Source organism: Rutidosis leptorrhynchoides, chromosome 3, assembly GCF_046630445.1.
Source record: "Rutidosis leptorrhynchoides isolate AG116_Rl617_1_P2 chromosome 3, CSIRO_AGI_Rlap_v1, whole genome shotgun sequence".
Taxonomy (NCBI): Eukaryota; Viridiplantae; Streptophyta; class Magnoliopsida; order Asterales; family Asteraceae; genus Rutidosis; species Rutidosis leptorrhynchoides.
Window position 1 is genome coordinate 340,269,479 of NC_092335.1, and position 21,576 is coordinate 340,291,054.

The 21,576-nt window shown below is 33.7% G+C and overlaps 1 non-coding gene across 1 annotated transcript; it reads left to right on the plus strand.

The window, feature by feature from the left end:
- Nucleotides 1-20,743: 20,743 nt before the first annotated feature.
- LOC139903306 (small nucleolar RNA R71) lies at nucleotides 20,744-20,850 on the plus strand. The gene has a single exon (XR_011778135.1). It is a non-coding gene; the product is annotated as a small nucleolar RNA R71 (small nucleolar RNA).
- Nucleotides 20,851-21,576: the final 726 nt, after the last annotated feature.

Genomic DNA, 21,576 nt, shown 5'->3' on the forward strand with positions numbered 1-21,576 from the left:
ATCAAAATTCCTATCTACTCTTTTACCTTCAGTAATTAGACTATTACAATCAGGTGTAATAATCTCAGCGGGGGTGTAGATTAATAGAGCTCTAGCCATGTCCAACATGGACATTCTGTACATTGTACCTCCTAAAAGAAATCTAATAAAACTTTTATCTCCTATCATAGTAACTTCATTATTTAACTCTATAGTGCTAAGCAATTCAACACACCATTCTCTATATATAGTTCTAAGTGTAGTAAATAAGCGGATCCAATCGTTAAATGTAGAGCTACCATACCTCTGGACTAGTAAATTCCTAACCGGTTTGGCTAGGTGAACCGCTTCCAAAGGCTCCCAATCGATTACCCGAGGCATTTCAATATTTTTGTGGTAAAGAATGCGCATGTTCTTTTGAAATTTTGGGTATTTTGTCCAACAACGATCGAATCTTAGGTTTGGATGTAACTGTTGGTCATCGATAAGTGGGTGCATAATCCTCGGATGAGGCTAAAATTGATGATAATGAGTGTAAAACAGTGGTTCCGCCTCATAATATAGCATGTGTTGATCATTATGTTGTTGTTCAGGTTGTGGTTTCGGTAGTTGTTCTTGATCAGGTTCTTGTTCAGGTTCTTGTTCATGTTGTCTAGACGATGATGCACTGTCTGTATCTGTATTTCTCTGCAAAACACATTAAACACAAAATTTGTGCATCCAAATATGCATTAGTGTTAGCAAAATAATAAATTAAAACAATTACAATAACATGTTTAATCTATATTAAACTTTTACTCATTTTCATATTTTTATCAATTCTACAATTTTTTAAATAAGCATATATGAAAAGGTATACAAAGTTCATAAACATTCAACTCAAATAACATGTTAAAATGACCATTACTAGCAATTAAACAAGTTTCAAATGGCATTTATATCAAAACAATCAAGTTCATGAATTTTAGACTTAAAAAGTCCACTTTGATGCTCAAAAATCATATTTAGGATCAAAGTTTGGATCATTTAGCAACCTAAGCATGTTACACTACTTAATTTAGCAATAATTCATAACAAAAATTGGCTATAACCTGTTTATATCAAAAAGCCCCAAATTGCTCAAGAACACAAACCCTAGATTTCTAAAAATTTTGAAGTTTAAAGCTTCAAATCATGACAAATAGCATCAATCTAGGTTATGTAAGCATAATATACTAATAATTTAACTCTAATTAAGCTAGAAATCATCAAAATTAAATTAGGACAATTAATTATAATTATCACAAAAATTAGGAAATTTAGGAGTTTAGGGGTAAAATTTCTACCTTTTTGCTTCCCCATTTGAAGAAATGCATGTTTATAGCGAATTATAGCAACAAATTTCGTGAATTTTAGTGAAAAAATGGTGAGATTTGAGAGTATTTTTGAGAGTGTTCGTGTATTTCTGTGTGTGGGAGTTATGAGACAGAGAGCAGCTCGTGAGCTTTTTGATCCTGTCCAGTATTTCAGCCTAATGCGATCGCATGAGGTTATAGGGTAAATCCCATGCGATTGCATGGGGTGTTTTTTTTTTTTTAAATCTTTCACTTATAAAACAATTAATTAATTTTTAAAATTTTGTTTCTTTTTAGATTGAGGTCGTTTCGGTACGTTTACCTAATTCGTCCCTCGACTAAATTTTAAACTTTGTCATTTTGAAGCGTTGTTTTAAAAGCAAAGATTTTTGGGTTTTTTAAATGTTTTTGGCATACTTTAGATCAATAAAATTAAAAATAATGATAATAAAATTTCTCATCCCGCCCTCGGGTAAAGTAATTTTGGTTCCACAACCTAGTCTTCAACTCACGACGAATTTTAAAAATCATATTTTTAACTCAATGAAATAAAGTACATTTTTGTTTTTAAATTCACACCAAAATTAAATTTTAAAATACATATTAATAAAATTTCATATAAATATTAATAATATTTATACATTGGTTTTACAACTTTATATTTAAAATAATATAGTTATATATTAATTTAAAAACAAGGTAAAAATAAAAATAAAAATCTTTTTGGTCTTTTATCCCACTTTAATCTATCAAATATTAACAAAAATATACGTTCCTCTTTTGGGTAAAATATTTTCGGCTAAATTACCTAGTTTTACTCCTGATGAATTTCTGAAATATTTTGGATTGATTGATTAAAGATATTTATACCTTATGAATAAACGGTAAATTTCGCAGTGATGAATTAAATTTTTGTATGATATCAATAATTTCGGCTTCGCATACCTAATTTTATTGAATATCAATTTAATACTTTATAGCGAATGATTCAACGTTTATTATCAAATGGTTAAAAGCAATAAATAAAAACAAATAAAAACTGTACATACTTACCTGTGAGATAAAATTCTCAGAGATCTGCTTTAGCCGACTGATAGGAAAGTCGTTCGATTTGGTTTTCCATAGCTACATAAGCGTAACCTCAATTTTTCCATAATTTTTCTTCTAAATATATGAACGGTCCTTCTCTGCATAAAGTAACGAATTCGGTATTGGAATGTGTTTGATTGTTCGAACATTTACCTTCGTGTGACCATTTTCCGCATTTATGACATCTTTCAAGGTGTTGTGCTCTTCTTTTTGTTGCGGATTTTGATTTTCCTTTACCAAAATGTGTCTTATGATGATCTTTCCTGAGTTCTTTCCTCACTTCGTCCATTTTGCCTCTTATGAATGATACCAGTTCACTCGGGAAGGTGTTATTTTACGTTTAGTAATCATAGCGTGTAGTAGTAGACCATGGGTCAGATCAAAGGAATTCTTCATCTCGTAAAACCTAAAAGAAATAAAAATTCAGAATAGAGGGAGAAGACTAGTTCTTTAGGGTCTGCTAGGGAAAGACCAATCGGATTCCATTTTCGAGAACTACGCGAAAACAGAACATCTAACTCTAACAAAAATTCATATTACCCATAAAAGATTCGAATCTTCCCACACTTAGTTAGCTGTGGTGTCGAAATTGTGATTAACTTCATCTTCAACTTCCATTGGATTATTTATGTAATGTTTAACTCTGTGACCATTAACTTTAAATTCAATCCCATTTAAATTTATTAACTCTATTATTCCGTATGGGAAAACTCTTTTGACTATGAATGGTCCAGACCATCTTGATTTCAATTTTCCAGGAAATAGCTTGAATCGTGAATTGAAAAGAATAACTTTGTCTCCTTCCTTAAATTCTTTTGAACTTCTGATTCTTTTATCATGCCATTTCTTTGTTCTTTCCTTATAGATTAACAAATTTTCATATGCATCATGTCTTAATTCTTCTAATTCGTTTAGTTAACTTAATCGTAAACGTCCGGCTTCATGCAAATCAAGATTACACGTCTTCAAAGCCCAAAATGCTTTGTGCTCAATTTCTACTGGAAGGTGACATACTTTTCCGTAAACGAGTTTAAAAGGTGTGGTTCCAATTGGAGTTTTGTAGGCTGTTCTAAAAGCCCAGAGTGCATCCTCCAATTTCATGGACCATTCCTTCGGATTTGATCCTACGGTTTTCTCTAGAATACGTTTTAAAGCTCGGTTGGTATTTTCAACTTGTTCAGTTATTTGTGGATGATAATCGGTTGAGATTTTATGAGTTACTCCATATCTTTTAAGAACTTTCTCAAGTTGGTTATTACAAAAATGAGTACCCCGATCACTTATTAAAGCTTTCGGTGTTCCGAACCTAGCAAAAAGATGTTTTAAGAAGTTGACTATAACTCGTTCATCATTAGTTGGGAGAGCTTGTGCTTCCGCCCATTTAGATACATAATCAATGGCAATGAGAATGTAGAGATTATTATGAGATTTTGGAAATGGACCCATAAAGTCAATACCCCAAACGTCAAAGACTTCACATAATTGAATGACATTTTGTGGCATTTCATCACGTTGACTTATTTTTTCGGCCCTTTAACAAGCATCACAGGATTTACAAAGAAGATGTGCGTCTTTGAAAATTGTAGGCCAATAGAATCCAGCGTCGTAAACTTTTCTTACTGTGAGTTGAGGCCCATAATGCCCTCCTGTTGGTCCTATGTGACAATGGTTTAAGATTTGACTAGCTTCATTTCTGAATACGCATCAGCGTATTATTCGATCGGGACAACTTTTAAACAAATGTGGATCTTCCCATAAATAGTGTTTTATATCACTAAAGAATTTCTTTCGTTTTTGGTACGACAACCCTTTTTCAAGGAATCCACATACTAAGTAGTTTGCATAGTCTGCAAACTATGGAATTTTGTTATAATCGATCTTCAATAGATATTCATCAGGAAAGTTGTCTTGTATGGCCGATTCATTTAGAACTTCTAATTCAGGATTTTCAAGACGAGAAAGATGATCAACTGCGAGATTTTCTGCTCCCTTTTTGTCTCGGATTTCAATATCGAATTCTTGTAAGAGTAAGATCCAACGGATTAATCGTGGTTTGGCATCTTGTTTTGAAAATAAGTATCTAAGAGCATAATGGTCGGTATAGACCACCATTTTAGCTAGAACGAGATATGTACGAAATTTGTCAAAAGTAAAGAAATGGCAAGGAGTTCTTTTTCAGTAGTTGTGTAATTCGTTTGTGCTCCTTGTAACGTCTTACTAGCATAATAAATAGGTTGAAATCATTTTTCAATTCTTTGTCCTAAAACGGCTCCCATTGAAAAATCACTTGCATCGCACATGAGTTCAAATGGTAGATTCCAATTTAGAGTTATCATGATCGGTGCATTAGTGAGTTTTTCTTTAAGAATATTAAAAGATTTGATGCATTCATCCGAAAAGATGAATGGAGCATCTTTTTCTAGGAGTTTATTCATAGGATTGGCAATTTTAGAAAAGTCTTTTATGAAACGTTGGTAAAAACCAACATGCCCTAGAAAACTCCTAACTCCTCTAACATTGGTGGGATGTGAAAGTTTAGCAATTACATCTACTTTAGCTCTATCCACTTCAATTCCTTCCTTTGTAATTTTATGACCAAGAACGATGCCTTCTCTAATCATGAAATGGCATTTCTCCCAATTAAGTACTAGATTTGATTTTTCGCATCTAATAAGCATTCGTTCAAGATTAACTAGACATGTTTCAAAAGTATCACCGAAGACTGAAAAGTCATCCATGAAAACTTCCATGCATTCCTCTATCATGTCGTGAAAAATCACCATCATGCACCTTTGAAAGTTTACTGGGGCGTTGCAAAGTCTATATGGCATGCGTTTGTAAGCAAAAGTACCATAAGGGCACGTGAATGTGGTTTTCTCTTGGTCCTCGGGTGCGATTGGAATTTGAAAGTATCCAGAGAAACCGTCAAGAAAATAATAGTAACTATTCCCAGCTAACCTTTCCAACATTTGATCAATAAAAGGTAAGGGAAAGTGATCTTTTCTGGTGGCGTCATTTAATTTTCTATAATTAATACAAACACGCCATCCTGTTACAGTCCTAGTAGGAATAAGCTCTTCTTTTTCATTTGTGATGACAGTCATGCCACCCTTCTTAGGCACACATTGAACTGGGCTTACCCATGGACTATCAGAGATTGGATAAATTAAACCTGCATCGAGCAGTTTAATAATTTCTTTCTTAACAACATGTTGCATATTAGGATTTAGTCTTCATTGCCGTTGCACATATGTTTTATGACCTTCTTCCATAAGCATTTTATGTGTGTAATACTGAAACGTCCCGTTCATATTGATTATAAACGTTCCATATTAATTGATATTGTTGCGAGATTTTGACCTCTATATGAGACGTTTTTCAATGACTGCATTCATTTTTAAAACAACCATAACCTTTATTTTATCTATAAAGGTTTAAAAAGCATTACGTAGATTATCAAATAATGATAATCTAAAATATACCGTTTACACACGACCATTACATAATTATTTACAATAAGAATATATTACATCAAAAATAAGTTTCTTGAATGCAGTTTTTACATAATATTATACAAGCATGGACTCCAAATCTTGTTCTTATTTTAGCATGCAACAGCGAAAGCTCTTAATAATCACCTGAGAATAAACATGCTTAAAACATCAACAAAAATGTTGGTGAGTTATAGGTTTAACCTATATATTATCAAATCATAATAATAGACCACAAGATTTCATATTTTAATATACATCCCATACATAGAGATAAAAATCATTCATATGGTGAACACCTGGTAACCGACATTAACAAGATGCATATAAGAATATCCCTATCATTCCGGGAAATCCTTCGGACATGATTAAAAACGAATTTGAAGTACTAAAGCATCCGGTACTTTGGATGGGGTTCGTTAGGCCCAATAGATCTATCTTTAGGATTCGCGTCAATTAGTATATCAGTTTACTAATTCTTAGCCTACCAAGAAAAAGGGGCATATTCGGCTTCGATCATTCACCCATATAATGTAGTTTCGATTACTTGTGTCTATTTCGTAAAACATTTATAAAACTGCACGTATTCTCATCCCAAAATATTAGATTTTAAAAGTGGGACTATAACTCACTTTCACAGATTTTAATTCGTCAGGAAGTAAGACTTGGCCACTGGTCAATTCACGAACCTATAACAAATATATACATATATATCAAAGTATGTTCAAAATATATTTACAACATTTTTAATACGTTTTAATGTTTTAAGTTTATTAAGTCAGCTATCCTCGTTAGTAACCTACAACTAGTTGTCCATAGTTAGATGTACAGAAAATAAATTGATATATATTATCTTAACCCAATCCACGACCCAGTGTATACACGTCTCAGGCTAGATTACAACTCAAAGTATATATATTTTTGGAATCAACTTCAACCCTGTATAGCTAACTCCAACATTACTTCATATAGAGTGTCCATGGTTGTTCCAAATAATATATATAGATGGGTCGATATGATATGTCAAAACATTTGCATACGTGTCTATGGTATCCCAAGATTACATAATATATTAGAATACATGTACAATACAATATAAGTTAGCTAGGATATGATTAATATAGATTTTTTACAATATTTCCTATAGCTACAACAATCAAAAAAATATCCAATCTTGTTTTACCCATAACTTCTTCGTTTTAAAACCGTTTTGAGTGAATTAAATTGCTATGGTTTCATATTGAACTCTATTTTATGAATCTTTAAAGAAAAAGTATAGGTTTATAGTCGGAAATATAAGTTACAAGTCATTTTTGTAAGAGGTAGTCATTTCAGTCGAAAGAACGACGTCTTGATGACCATTTTGAAAAACATACTTCCACTTTGAGTTTAACCATGATTTTTGGATATAGTTTCATGTTCATAAGAAAATTCATTTTCCTAGAAGAACAACTTTTAAATCAAAGTTTATCATAGTTTTTAATTATCAAACCCAAAACAGCCCGCGGTGTTACTACGACGGCGTATGTCCGGTTTTACGGTGTTTTTCATCTTTCCAGGTTTTAAATCATTAAGTTAGCATATCATATAGATATAGAACATGTGTTTAGTTGATTTTAAAATTCAAGTTAGAAGGATTAACTTTTGTTTGCGAACAAGTTTAGAATTAACTAAACTATGTTTTAGTGATTTCAAGTTTAAACCTTCGAATAAGGTAGTTTTATATATATGAATTGAATGATGTTATGAACATCATTACTACCTCAAGTTTTGTGGATAAACCTACTGGAAATGAGAAAAATAGATCTAGCTTCAAAGGATCCTTGGATGGCTTGAAAGTTCTTGAAGCAGAATCATGACACGAAAACAAGTTCAAGTAAGATTTCCACTCGAAATAAGATTGTTATAGTTATAAAAATTGAATCAAAGTTTGAATATGAGTATTACCTTGTATTAGAAAGATATCTTACTGTAAATAAGAAAGATTTCTTGGGGTTGGATGATCACTTTACAAGATTGGAAGTAAGCTAGCAAACTTGGAAGTATTCTTGATTTTATGAAACTAGAACTTATAGAATTTATGAAGAACACTTAGAACTTGAAGATAGAATTTGAGAGAGATCAATTAGATGAAGAAAATTGAAGAATGAAAGTATTTGTAGGTGTTTTTGGTCGTTGGTATATGGATTAGATATAAAGGATGTGTAATTTTGTTTACATGTAAATAAGTCATGAATGATTACTAATATTTTTGTAATTTTATGAGATATTTCATGCTAGTTTCCAAATAATGGTTCCCACATGTGTTAGGTGACTCACATGGGCTGCTAAGAGATGATCATTGGAGTGTATATACCAATAGTACATACATCTAAAAGCTGTGTATTGTACGAGTATGAACACGGGTGCATACAAGTAGAATTGTTGATGAAACTGAACGAGGATGTAATTGTAAGCATTTTTGTTAAGTAGAAGTATTTTGATAAGTGTCTTGAAGTCTTTCAAAAGTGTATGAATACATATTAAAACACTACATGTATATACATTTTAACTGAGTCGTTAAGTCATCGTTAGTCGTTACATGTAAATGTTGTTTTGAAACCTTTAGGTTAACGATCTTGTTAAATGTTGTTAACCCATTATTTATAATATCTAAAGAGATGTTAAATTATTACATTATCATGATATTATGATATATTAATATATCTTAGTATGATATATATATATATATATATATATATATATATATATATATATATATATATATATATATATATATATATATATATATATACAGGTAAATGTTGTTACAACGATAATCGTTACATATATGTCTCATTTCGAAATCATTAAGTTAGTAGTCTTGTTTTTTACATATGTAGTTCATTGTTAATACACTTAATGACATGTTTACTTATCATTTCATGATTAAACATAGTGTATCAATATCTTATTATGATTCATATGTATTTAGTAAGACGTTGTTATAACGATAATCGTTATATATATCGTTTTTGAGTTTTTTCTTAATTCAATAGTCTCATTTTTATGTATATACACATAGTTAAAATACATAATGATATACTTACTTATCATAATATCATGTTAATTACATATGTAACCATATATATGTCATCATATAGTTTTTACAAGTTTTAATGTTCGTGAATCACCGGTCAACTTGGGTGGTCAATTGTCTATATGAAACCTATTTCAATTAATCACGTCTTAATAAGTTTGATTGCTTAAAATGTTGAAACACTTAATCATGTAATTATCAAATTCAATTAATATAAATAAACATGGAAAAGTTTGGGTCACTACAGTACCTACCTGTTAAATAAATTTAGTCCTGAAACTTAAGCAGTTGGAGGTGTTGACGTATCTTCTGGAAATAAGTGAAAGTATTTCTTCTTCATCTGATCTTCTCGTTCCCAAGTGAACTCAGGTCCTCTACAAGCATTCCATCGAACCTTAACAATTGGTATCTTGTTTTGCTTAAGTCTTTTAACCTCACGATCCATTATTTCGACGGGTTCTTCGATAAATTGAAGTTTTTCGTTAATTTGGATTTCGTCTAACAGAATAGTGAGATCTTCTTTAGCAAAACATTTCTTCAAATTCGAGATGTGGAAAGTGTTATGTACAGTTGCGAGTTGTTGAGGTAACTCAAGTCGGTAAGCTACTAGTCCGACGCGATCAATAACCTTGAATGGTCCAATATACCTTGGGTTTAATTTCCCTCATTTACCAAATCGAACAACGCCTTTCCAAGGTGCAACTTTAAGCATGACCATCTCTCCAATTTCTAATTCTATATCTTTTCTTTTAATGTCAGCGTAGCTCTTTTGTCTACTTTGGGCGGTTTTCAACCGTTGTTGAATTTGGATGATCTTCTCGGTAGTTTCTTGTATTATTTCCAGACCCGTAATCTGTCTATCCCCCACTTCACTCCAACAAATTGGAGACCTGCACTTTCTACCATAGAGTACTTCAAATGGTGCCATCTCAATGCTTGAATCGTAGCTATTGTTGTAGAAAAATTCTGCTAACGGAAGGCGTCGATCCCAATTGTTTCCGAAATCAATAACACATGCTCGTAGCATGTCTTCAAGCGTTTGTATCATCCTTTCATTCTGCCCATCAGTTTGTGGATGATAAGAAGTACTCATGTCTAGACGAGTTCCTAATGCTTGCTGTAATGTCTGCCAGAATCTTGAAATAAATCTGCCATCCCTATCAGAGATAATAGAGATTGGTATTCCATGTCTGGAGACGACTTCCTTCAAATACAATCGTGTTAACTTCTCCATCTTGTCATCTTATCTTATTGGCAGGAAGTGTGCTAATTTGGTGAGACGGTTAACTATTACCCAATTAGTATCAAAACCACTTGAAGTCCATGGAAATTTAGTGATGAAATCCATGGTAATGTTTTCCCATTTCCATTCTGGGATTTCGGGTTGTTGAAGTAGACCTGATGGTTTCTGATGCTCTGGTTTGACCTTAGAACACGTCAAACATTCTCCTACGTATTTAGAAACATCGGCTTTCATACCCAGCCATAAAAAAATGTTTCTTGAGATCTTTGTACATCTTCCCCGTTCCAGGATGTATTGAGTATCTGGTTTTATGAGTTTCTCTAAGTACCATTTCTCTCATATCTCCAAATTTTGGTACCCAAATTCTTTCAGCCCTATACCGGGTTCCGTCTTCCCGAATATTAAGATGCTTTTCTAATCCTTTGTGTATTTCATCCTTTAAGTTTCCCTCTTTTAAAACTCCTTGTTGTGCTTCCTTTATTTGAGTAGTAAGGTTAGTGTGAATCATTATATTCATAGATTTTACACGAATGGGTTCTCTGTCCTTTCTGCTAAAGGCGTCGGCTACCACATTTGCCTTCCCTGGGTGGTAATGAATCTCAAAGTCGTAATCATTCAACAATTCAATCCACCTACGCTGCCTCATGTTCAGTTATTTCTGATTAAATATGTGTTAAAGACTTTTGTGGTCGGTATATATAATACTTTTGACCCCATATAAGTAGTGCCTCCAAGTCTTTAATGCAAAAACAACCGCGCCTAATTCCAAATCATGCGTCGTATAATTCTGCTCGTGAATCTTCAATTGTCTAGACGCACAAGCAATTACTTTCGTTCGTTGCATTAATACACAACCGAGACCTTGCTTTGAGGTGTCACAATATATCACAAAATCATCATTCCCTTCAGGTAATGACAATATAGGTGCCGTAGTTAACTTTTTCTTCAACAATTGAAATGCTTTTTCTTGTTCATCCTTCCATTCAAATTTCCTCCTTTTATGCGTTAATGCAGTCAAAGGTTTTGCTATTTTGGAAAAATCTTGGATGAATCTCCTGTAATAACCAGCTAGCCCAAAAAATTGGCGTATGTGTTTCGGAGTTTTCGGGATTTCCCACTTTTCAACGGTTTCAATCTTTGCTGGATCCACCTGAATACCTTCTTTGTTCACTATATGACCGAGGAATTGAACTTCTTCCAACCAAAATGGACACTTTGAAAACTTAGCGTACAGTTTTTCTTTTCTCAGTAACTCTAGCACTTTTCTCAAATGTTCTTCGTGCGCTTAATCATTCTTCGAGTAAATAAGTATGTCATCGATTAAAACAATGATAAACTTGTCAAGATATGGCCCACACACTCGGTTTATGAGGTCCATGAACACAACTGGTGCATTAGTCAATCCAAACGGCATAACCATAAACTCATAATGACCGTAACGCATCCTAAAAGCAGTCTTCGGAATGTCATCCTCTTTCACCTGCATTTGTTGATATCCAGAACGTAAATTGATCTTCGAATAAATCGACGAGCCTTGTAGTTGATCAAATAAGTCTTCGATTCTCGGTAATGGGTAACAGTTCTTGATGGTAAGTTTGTTCAACTCTCGGTAGTCGATACACAACCTGAATGTACCATCTTTCTTCTTGACAAACAGAACAGGAGCTCCCCATGGTGATGTACTTGGTCGAATGAAACCACACTCTAAAAGTTCCTGTAACTGACTTTGTAATTCTTTCATTTCGCTGGGTGCGAGTCTGTATGGAGCACGAGCTATTGGTGCAGCTCCTGGTACAAGGTCTATTTGAAATTCAATGGATCGATGTGGGGGTAATCCCGGTAATTCTTTCGGAAATACATCGGAAAATTCTTTTGCGACGGGAACATCACTGATGTTCTTTTTTTCAGGTTTAACTTCCTCGATGTGTGCTAGAATGACGTAACAACCTTTTCTTATTAGTTTTTGTGCCTTCAAATTACTAATAAGATTTAACTTCGCGTTGTTCTTTTCTCCGTACACCATTAAAGGTTTTCCTTTTTCACGCATAATGCGAATCGCATTTTTGTAACAAACGACCTCTGCTCTCACCTTTTTCAACCAATCCATGCCAATTATTACGTCAAAACTCCCTAACTCGACTGGTATTAAATCAATTTAAACGTTTCATCCCCCATTTTAATTTCTCTCTCCCGACATATATTATCTGCTGAAATTAATTTACCGTTTGCTAATTCGAGTAAAAATTTACTATCCAAAGGCGTCAATGGGCAACTTAATTTAGCACAAAATTCTCTACTCATATAGCTTTTATCCGCACCCGAATCAAATAAAACATAAGCAGATTTATCGTCAATAAGAAACGTACCCGTAACAAGCTCCTGGTCTTCCTGTGCTTCTGCCGCATTAATATTGAAAACTCTTCCACAGCCCTGCCCATTAGTATTCCCCTGATTCGGGCAATTTCTAATAGTGTGTCCCGGTTTTACACATTTATAACAAACAGCGTTGGTATTACTTGCTCCGACACTATTCGTTTCGGCATTACTTGTTCCGACATTATTTGTTCCTTTAGTTCTATTAAACTTTGGTCCGTATACCTCACACTTTGTCGCGCTATGACTATTTCTTTTACACCTGTTGCAAAATGTCATGCAAAACCCCTGATGATTTTCTTCACACCTATAACATGGCTGTTTTTGGTTTTTGTTGCCGTTGTTGTTATTGAGGTTGTTGTTGGGGTTGTTACTGTTGTTGAAACGGTTGTTGTAGTTGTTGTTGTTGTTGGGATGTTTGTTGTAGTTATTGTTAGGATTGCGGTTATTGTTGCGATTGTTGTTGCGGTTGTTGGGATAGTTGTTGCGATTGTGGTTGTAATTGTTGTTGTTGTTGTACTGGTGACTCTTGTCACCGTTTTCCTCCCACTTCCTCTTGAGTTGTTTCGTGTTGGCTTCTTCGGCCTCCTGCTCTTTAATTCTTCCCTCAATATGATTTATGAATTTATGAGCCATTTTACTTGCCTTCTGTATAGAAGCGGGCTCGTGTGAACTCACATCTTCTTGAATCCTTACTGGTAACCCTTTTACAAATGCGTCGATCTTCTCTTCTTCATCTTTGAATGCTCTCGGACACAATAGACACAACTCTGAGAATCGTCGTTCATATGTGGTAACGTCGAACCCTTGTGTTCGTAACTCTCTAAGTTCTGCCTTGAGTTTATTGACTTCATTTCTAGGACGGTACTGCTCGTTCATCAATTGCTTGAATGCCGATCACGGCAGTGCGTAAGCAGCATTTTGTCCTACCTGTTCAAGATAGGTGTTCCACCACGTTAACGCAGTACCTGTGAAGGTATGCGTAGCGTAATTAATTTTGTCCTCTTCAGTACACTTACTTATGGCAAACACCGATTCGACTTTCTCGATCCACCGTTTCAATCCAATTGATCCTTCGGTTCCATCAAATTCCAAAGGTTTGCAGGCAGTGAATTCTTTGTAGGAGCATCCTACACGATTTCTTACACCGTTAGCTGCATTGCTAGATTCAGAGTTATTGTTGGTATGTAGCGCAGCCTGTACTGCGGCTATGTTTGCAGCAAGAAAGGTACGAAATTCCTCTTCGCTCATATTCATGGTGTGTCGAGTAGTCGGTGCCATTTCCTTCAAAATAGCCAACAGAATCGAGTTAATCATACAGAATATTAAGAGTAGTCAATAGTATTTCGTAGCATAATATGAACTCATTTATAAAAGCTTTTTCTTCATATTAGCGTTTTATAAGTTTAAATTCGGGTACTACCTACCCGTTAAGTTCATACTTAGTAGCTAATATACAATTCAACTACTACAATTTCATATGAAAAACTGATTATAATAATATATCATTTATGAATATTCTTCAAACTTACAACATCTCTATATTACATATAACATGAAATATAGTACACTTTGATACAGGACAGTTTTGAAGATAAATCTAGTTAATACGCAAGTTGTTCAGCAAAGGAAATAAAGACACGTAATTCATAAGTCTAGAAACAAGTCATGCATTCTGGTTTTACTAAGACGACTTCCCATCCTTGGTCTTGTGGAAAATTACAGTTATGACCATTGGCTAGGCAGCATGTTGTAATGTCATCAAAAGGACGAGGGTTTCGCAATGTTCAACAGCCCCGTAATAATCTAAAAAGCTTGTTTCTCACCCCAACTACTGAATCCGTCACTTGTGGAAAGGTTTTATTTAAAAGTTGCAATCCGATGTTCTTTTTCTTACTTTGGTAAGAAGCGAACATCACTAACCCGTAAGCATAACATGCTTCTTTATGTTGCATGTTAGAAGCTCTTTCTAATTCACGAAATCCTATGTTGGGATATGTTGAGTCAAAATAGGTTCTTAACCCGTAGCGTAAAATTCCATTTGGATTCCCCGCATTTAACGCTTTAAAGAAAACACGGAGTAACTTACGGTCACCCCAATGTGATATACCCCACCTATCAAAGGAAAGCCCTTTATAAATTAAGGCATTTCTGGAAAGTCTTTCAAATGTTTGACAAGTTAATTTTTCCATAATTAATTGCGCTGATGAATTCTAACCTACTCTAGACAAGATTTCCTCAATCATATCCTCTGGTAGATCTTCTAAAATATTAGGTTGTCTACCCTTAACGTCCATTTTGTTTTTATACTTTAAAATAGACAAGGATTGGATTCGTAAAAGATAATTAACAAACAATACAAGCAATTTTTACATAGAATATAAAAGTACAAGCACACTACACTACATATAATACAAAACATGATTACAACCCTCTAATCTGAATAACTGGTTTCTTCTTCTTCGGACTTGGTTCGTTTTCCTAATTTTCTAGGGATATATGGTGTTCCTCTAATACGAGCCGTCGTTTTCCACAATGGTTTAGAAAAACCTGGTGGTTTAGAGGTTCCTGGGTTATTGTTACAATTTAGGAAGTACAGATGTTGCCGATACATATAAAGTTCATCGGGGTTGGAATCAGGTTTCTCTATTTTTATACCTTTTCCCTTATTATTTTCTTTCGCTTTATTAAATTGGGTCGAGGTAATTTCTATAACATCATCGGAATCCTCATCGGGATCCGATTCATCAGAAAATTGAAAATCTTCCCAATATTTTGCTTCCTCGGCGGAAACACCATTGACCATTATTAACTTTGGTCCGTTGGTTGAGGATTTTCTTTTATTTAATCGATTCACTATAGGTATCAATATTTCTTCCTCCGGAACCTCTTCTTCTTCCGGCTCCTCCTCTTTCGATTCCTCCTCTTCTGGTTCCTCTTCTTCCGGTTCCTCTTCTTCCGGTTCCTCTTCGGGAATTTGTGAATCTTCCCAAAATATATTCGACTCTTCATTATTATTAGGTGAATCGATGGGATTTGTACTATTGGTAGACATCTATCACACAATATCAAACACATTAAAAGGTTAATATATCACATAATATTTACATGTTAATAATATATAGTTTCCAACAAAAGTGTTAAGCAATCGTTTTTAAAGAAAACACGGTCGAAGTCCAGACTCACTAATGTGTCCTAACAAACTCGATAAGACACACTAATGCAAATTTCTGGTTCTCTAAGACCAACGCTCGGATACCAACTGAAATGTCCCGTTCATATTGATTATAAACGTTCCATATTAATTGATTTCGTTGTGAGGTTTTGACCTCTATATGAGACGTTTTTCAAAGACTGCATTCATTTTTAAAACAACCATAACCTTTATTTTATCTATAAAGGTTTAAAAAGCATTACATAGATTATCAAATAATGATAATCTAAAATATATCGTTTACACACGACCATTACATAATGGTTTACAATAAGAATATATTACATCAAAAATAAGTTTCTTGAATGCAGTTTTTATATAATATTATACAAGCATGGACTCCAAATCTTGTTCTTATTTTAGTATGCAACAGCAGAAGCTTTTAATAATCACCTGAGAATAAACATGCTTAAAACGTCAACAAAAATATTGGTGAGTTATAGGTTTAACCTATATATTATCAAATCATAATAATAGACCACAAGATTTCATATTTCAATATACATCCCATACATAGAGATAAAAATCATTCATATGGTAAACACCTGGTAACCGACATTAACAAGATGCATATAAGAATATCCCCTATCATTCCGGGAAATCCTTCGGACATGATTAAAAATGAATTCGAAGTACTAAAGCATCCGGTACTTTGGATGGGGTTCGTTAGGCCCAATAGATCTATTTTTAGGATTCACATCAATTAGTAAATCGGTTTACTAATTCTTAGGCTACCAAGCAAAAGGGGCATATTCGGCTTCGATCATTCACCCATATAATGTAGTTTCAATTACTTGTGTCTATTTCGTAAAACATTTATAAAACTGCATGTATTCTCATCCCAAAATATTAGATTTTAAAAGTGGGACTATAACTCACTTTCACAGATTTTTACTTCGTCGGGAAGTAAGACTTGGCCGCTGGTCGATTCACGAACCTATAACAAATATGTACATATATATCAAAGTATGTTCAAAATATATTTACAACATTTTTAATACATTTTAATGTTTTAAGTTTATTAAGTCAGCTGTCCTCGTTAGTAACCTACAACTAGTTGTCCATAGTTAGATGTACAGAAAATAAATTGATATATATTATCTTGACCCAATCCACAACCCAGTGTATACACGTCTCAGGCTAGATCACAACTCAAAGTATATATATTTTTAGAATCAACCTCAACCCTGTATTGCTAACTCCAACATTACTGCATATAGAGTGTCTATGGTTGTTCCAAATAATATATAAAGATGGGTCGATATGATATGTCAAAACATTTGCATACGTGTCTATGGTATCCCAAGATTACATAATATATTAGAATACATGTATAATACAATATAAGTTAGCTAGGATATGATTAATATAGATTTGTTACAATATTTCCCGTAGCTACAACAATCAAAAAAATATCCAATCTTGTTTTACCCATAACTTCTTCGTTTTAAATCCGTTTTGAGTGAATCAAATTGCTATGGTTTCATATTGAACTCTATTTTATGAATCTAAACAGAAAAAGTATAGGTTTATTGTTGGAAATATAAGTTACAAGTCGTTTTTGTAAGAGGTAGTTATTTCAGTCGAAAGAACGACGTCTTGATGACCATTTTGAAAAACATACTTCCACTTTGAGTTTAACAATGATTTTTGGATATAGTTTCATGTTCATAAGAAAAATCATTTTCCCAGAAGAACAACTTTTAAATCAAAGTTTATCATAGTTTTTAATTATCAAACCCAAAAAAGCACGCGGTGTTACTACGACGGCATATGTCCGGTTTTACGGTGTTTTTCATGTTTCCAGGTTTTAAATCATTAAGTTAGCATATTACATAGATATAGAACATGTGTTTAGTTGATTTTAAAAGTCAAGTTAGAAGGATTAACTTTTGTTTGCGAACAAGTTTAGAATTAACTAAACTATGTTCTAGTGATTTCAAGTTTAAACCTTCGAATAAGGTAGTTATATATATATGAATCAAATGATGTTATGAACATCATTACTACCTCAGGTTTTGTGAATAAACCTACTGAAAATGAGAAAAATAGATCTAGCTTCAAAGGATCCTTGGATGGCTTGAAAGTTCTTGAAGCAGAATCATGACACGAAAACAAGTTCAAGTAAGATTTCCACTCGAAATAAGATTGTTATAGTTATAGAAATTGAATCAAAGTTTAAATATGAGTATTACCTTGTATTAGAAAGATATCTTACTGTAAATAAGAAAGATTTCTTGAGGTTGGATGATCACTTTACAAGATTGGAAGTAAGCTAGCAAACTTGGAAGTATTCTTAATTTTATGAAACTAGAACTTATAGAATTTATGAACAACACTTAGAACTTGAAGATAGAACTTGAGAGAGATAAATTAGATGAAGAAAATTGAAGAATGAAAGTGTTTGTAGATATTTTTGGTCATTGTTATATGGATTAGATATAAAGGATGTGTAATTTTTTTTACATATAAATAAGTCATGAATGATTACTAATATTTTTGTAATTTTATGAGACATTTCATGCTAGTTGCCAAATGATGGTTCCCACATATGTTAGGTGACTCACATGGGCTGCTAAGAGCTGATCATTGGAGTGTATATACCAATAGTACATACATCTAAAAGCTGTGTATTGTACGAGTACGAATACGGGTGCATACGAGTAGAATTGTTGATGAAACTGAACGAGGATGTAATTGTAAGAATTTTTGTTAAGTAGAAGTATTTTGATAAGTGTCTTGAAGTCTTTCAAAAGTGTATGAATACATATTAAAACACTACATGTATATACATTTTAACTGAGTCGTTAAGTCATCGTTAGTCGTTACATGTAGGGTTAAAGCCAAAAATAGGCTACAAACTTACACAAATGTACCGATGTCGCCCACAAACTCATTTCTGTCCTACTGTCGCCCACAAATACGAAGGAATTATGCCTTTAATGTCTTGAATTTTCCATGCAGTAGCTGGTTTGTGAGCTTTTAGCACAGAAATGAGTTGAGATTTTTCATTTTCCATAAGAGAAGACGATATTATTACAGTTAATTCAGATTCACCATGTAAATAAGCGTATTCCAAATGGTTTGGAAGATGCTTTAACTCTAATATCGGTGGTTCTTCTATCGATGATTTGTATTGATATCTGTCTTCCTCTTTCAACATTTGAAGTTCTTCTGTTGTTGGTTAGTATTCATTAGCCATAAGTGTAGCTAACATTTCAGTTTCATCAATTGGTTCAGTTCCTTCTCCTAAAGAACATTCTCCTATTTCTTGTAATTCTGGAAATTCTTCATTCTGCATGTGAATCTATAGTTTGAATATAATAACATGTATCATCTGCAGATTGCGGTTGTTGCATGGCTCTATCAACTAAAAAGGTAACACTCTCGTCCTCTATACTTAGGGTCAGTTTCTTATCAAACACGTCTATTATTGCACTTATGGCTAATGATGGTCTTCCTAATATGAGAGGAACTCGAGAATCTTCTTCCATGTCCAGAATAACAAAATCTACTGGAAATACTAAAGTACCAACTTTAACTAGCATGTTCTCCATTATTCCTCTAGGATATTTTACTGATCGATCGGCTAGTTGTATGCTTATTCTTGTTGGTTTCAATTCTCCAAGGTCTAGTTTAGCGTATAGTGAATACGGCATTAAATTTATACTATCACCTAAGTCTGCCAATGCTTCTATTGAACTAAGACTACCCAGAAAACATGGAATTGTGAAACTTCCTGGATCTGATAATTTTTCTGGTAGTTTATTCAACAGCACTGCGGAACAATTAACATTCATAGTAACAGCCGAGAGTTCTTCCGTTTTCTTTCTATTTGTGATTAGATCTTTCAGGAATTTAGCGTATATTGGCATTCCTGAAATCACATCAATGAAAGGAAGATTGACATTTATTTGTTTAAACATATCCAAGAATTTGGATTGCTCGGCTTCAAGTCTTTCTTTTCTCATTTTACTCGGGTAAGGAAGCGGTGGTTGGTATGGTTTAACATAAGGTTTAGCCTTAACTGTGTTATCTTCATTAACCTTTTCAACTGTCGATTCTGTTTCCTTATCTTGCTCAGGCTGTGGTGCTTGTAGAGTAGGAATAGAGTCATCAGAAATTACAGGTATTTCAGGTGGTTTAAGTGTAATACCACTTCTCGTGGTAATGGCTTTAGCTATTTCATTTCGGGGGTTAGCATTTGTATCGCTCGGTAGACTCCCCGGTTTTCTTTCACCTATCAACCTTGATAGGTTGCTCACTTCTTGTTCCAGATTTTGGATTGAAGCTTGTTGATTTCTAAATGCTTGAGCATTTTGTTCATTCGTTTGTTTCTGAGATGTGAAAAACTGCGTTTGAGATTCAACTTGGCTTTTTATCATCGGTTTGTGGTGGTTTATTTGGAAAAATAGGTCTTTACTGGTTGTAAGTATTATTGGATACTTGTTGATTGCTAGGATCTTGTTGGTTGTTGTATGGAATATTTCGGTTATAATTTTGATTTTGATTGTAGTTTGGTCTTGGCGGTTGATAATTATTTCCAGGCCTTTGGTTCATGTATGAAACATTCTCTCTTTATTTCATTGTTTGTTCAATACTAAGACAATCTTTTGTCAAATGTGGTCCTCCACACTGCTCACAACTAATTCATATTGCGTGAATATCTTTAGTCATCTTTTCCATTCGTCTTTCGAAAGCATCTAACTTTGCGGAAATAGAATCAAAGTCATGGCAAGAATCGGCTCTAGCCGCTTTAGATGATCTAACGATGTCTTTTTCTTGATGCCACTCATGTGAGTGGGAGGCTGTGTATCAATAATTTTGTAAGCTTCAATTGCGGTTTTCTTCATAATGGAACCACCAGCTGCTATGTCGATGTCTTTTCGTGTAGTAATGTCGCATCCTTGGTAGAATATTTGTACTATTTGATAAATGTCTAAACCATGTTGAGGACATCCTCTCAACAACTTTCCGAATCTTGTCCACGCCTCATATAGAGTTTCACTTGGCTTCTGTGTGAACGTAACAATTTCTCCTTGAAGTCTCACGGCTTTAGATGCCGGAAAGAATCTTTTAAGAAATTTTTCAACTAAAACATCCCATGTATCAATCGCCCATTCAAGTAACGATTCTAACCAATCTTTGGCTTCTCCCTTTAAAGTCCAGGGAAATAACATGAGATAGATCTGTTCATCCTCAACTTCTATGATTTTGAATAGAGTACAAATCCTATTAAAGGTTCGAAGATGTTCGTTTGGATCTTCCTTTGGCGTACCACAAAATTGGCATTGATTAGTTACCATGTGTAGAATTTGTCCTTTGATTTCATAATCTGGCGCATTAATGTCTTGTTGAGTAATTGCATGACCTTGGCCAGTGCGTGTAGTGTAGAGACCCGTCCTAATCCATCTGGACGAATACATTACATTTGGTTACATTGCGAGGTATTTGACCTCTATATGATACATTTTACAAACATTGCATTCGTTTTTAAAAGACGAACTTTCATTACATCGAAAGTTGACGGCATGCATACCATTTCATAAAATATCTAACTATAATTGTCTTAATAATAATCTTGATGAACTCAACGACTCGAATGCAACGTCTTTTGAAATATGTCATGAATGACTCCAAGTAATATCTCTAAAATGAGCAAATGCACAGTGAAAGATTTCTTTCATACCTAAGAATAAACATGCTTTAAAGTGTCAACCAAAAGGTTGGTGAGTTCATTAGTTTATCATAATCGATCATTTCCATAATTTTAA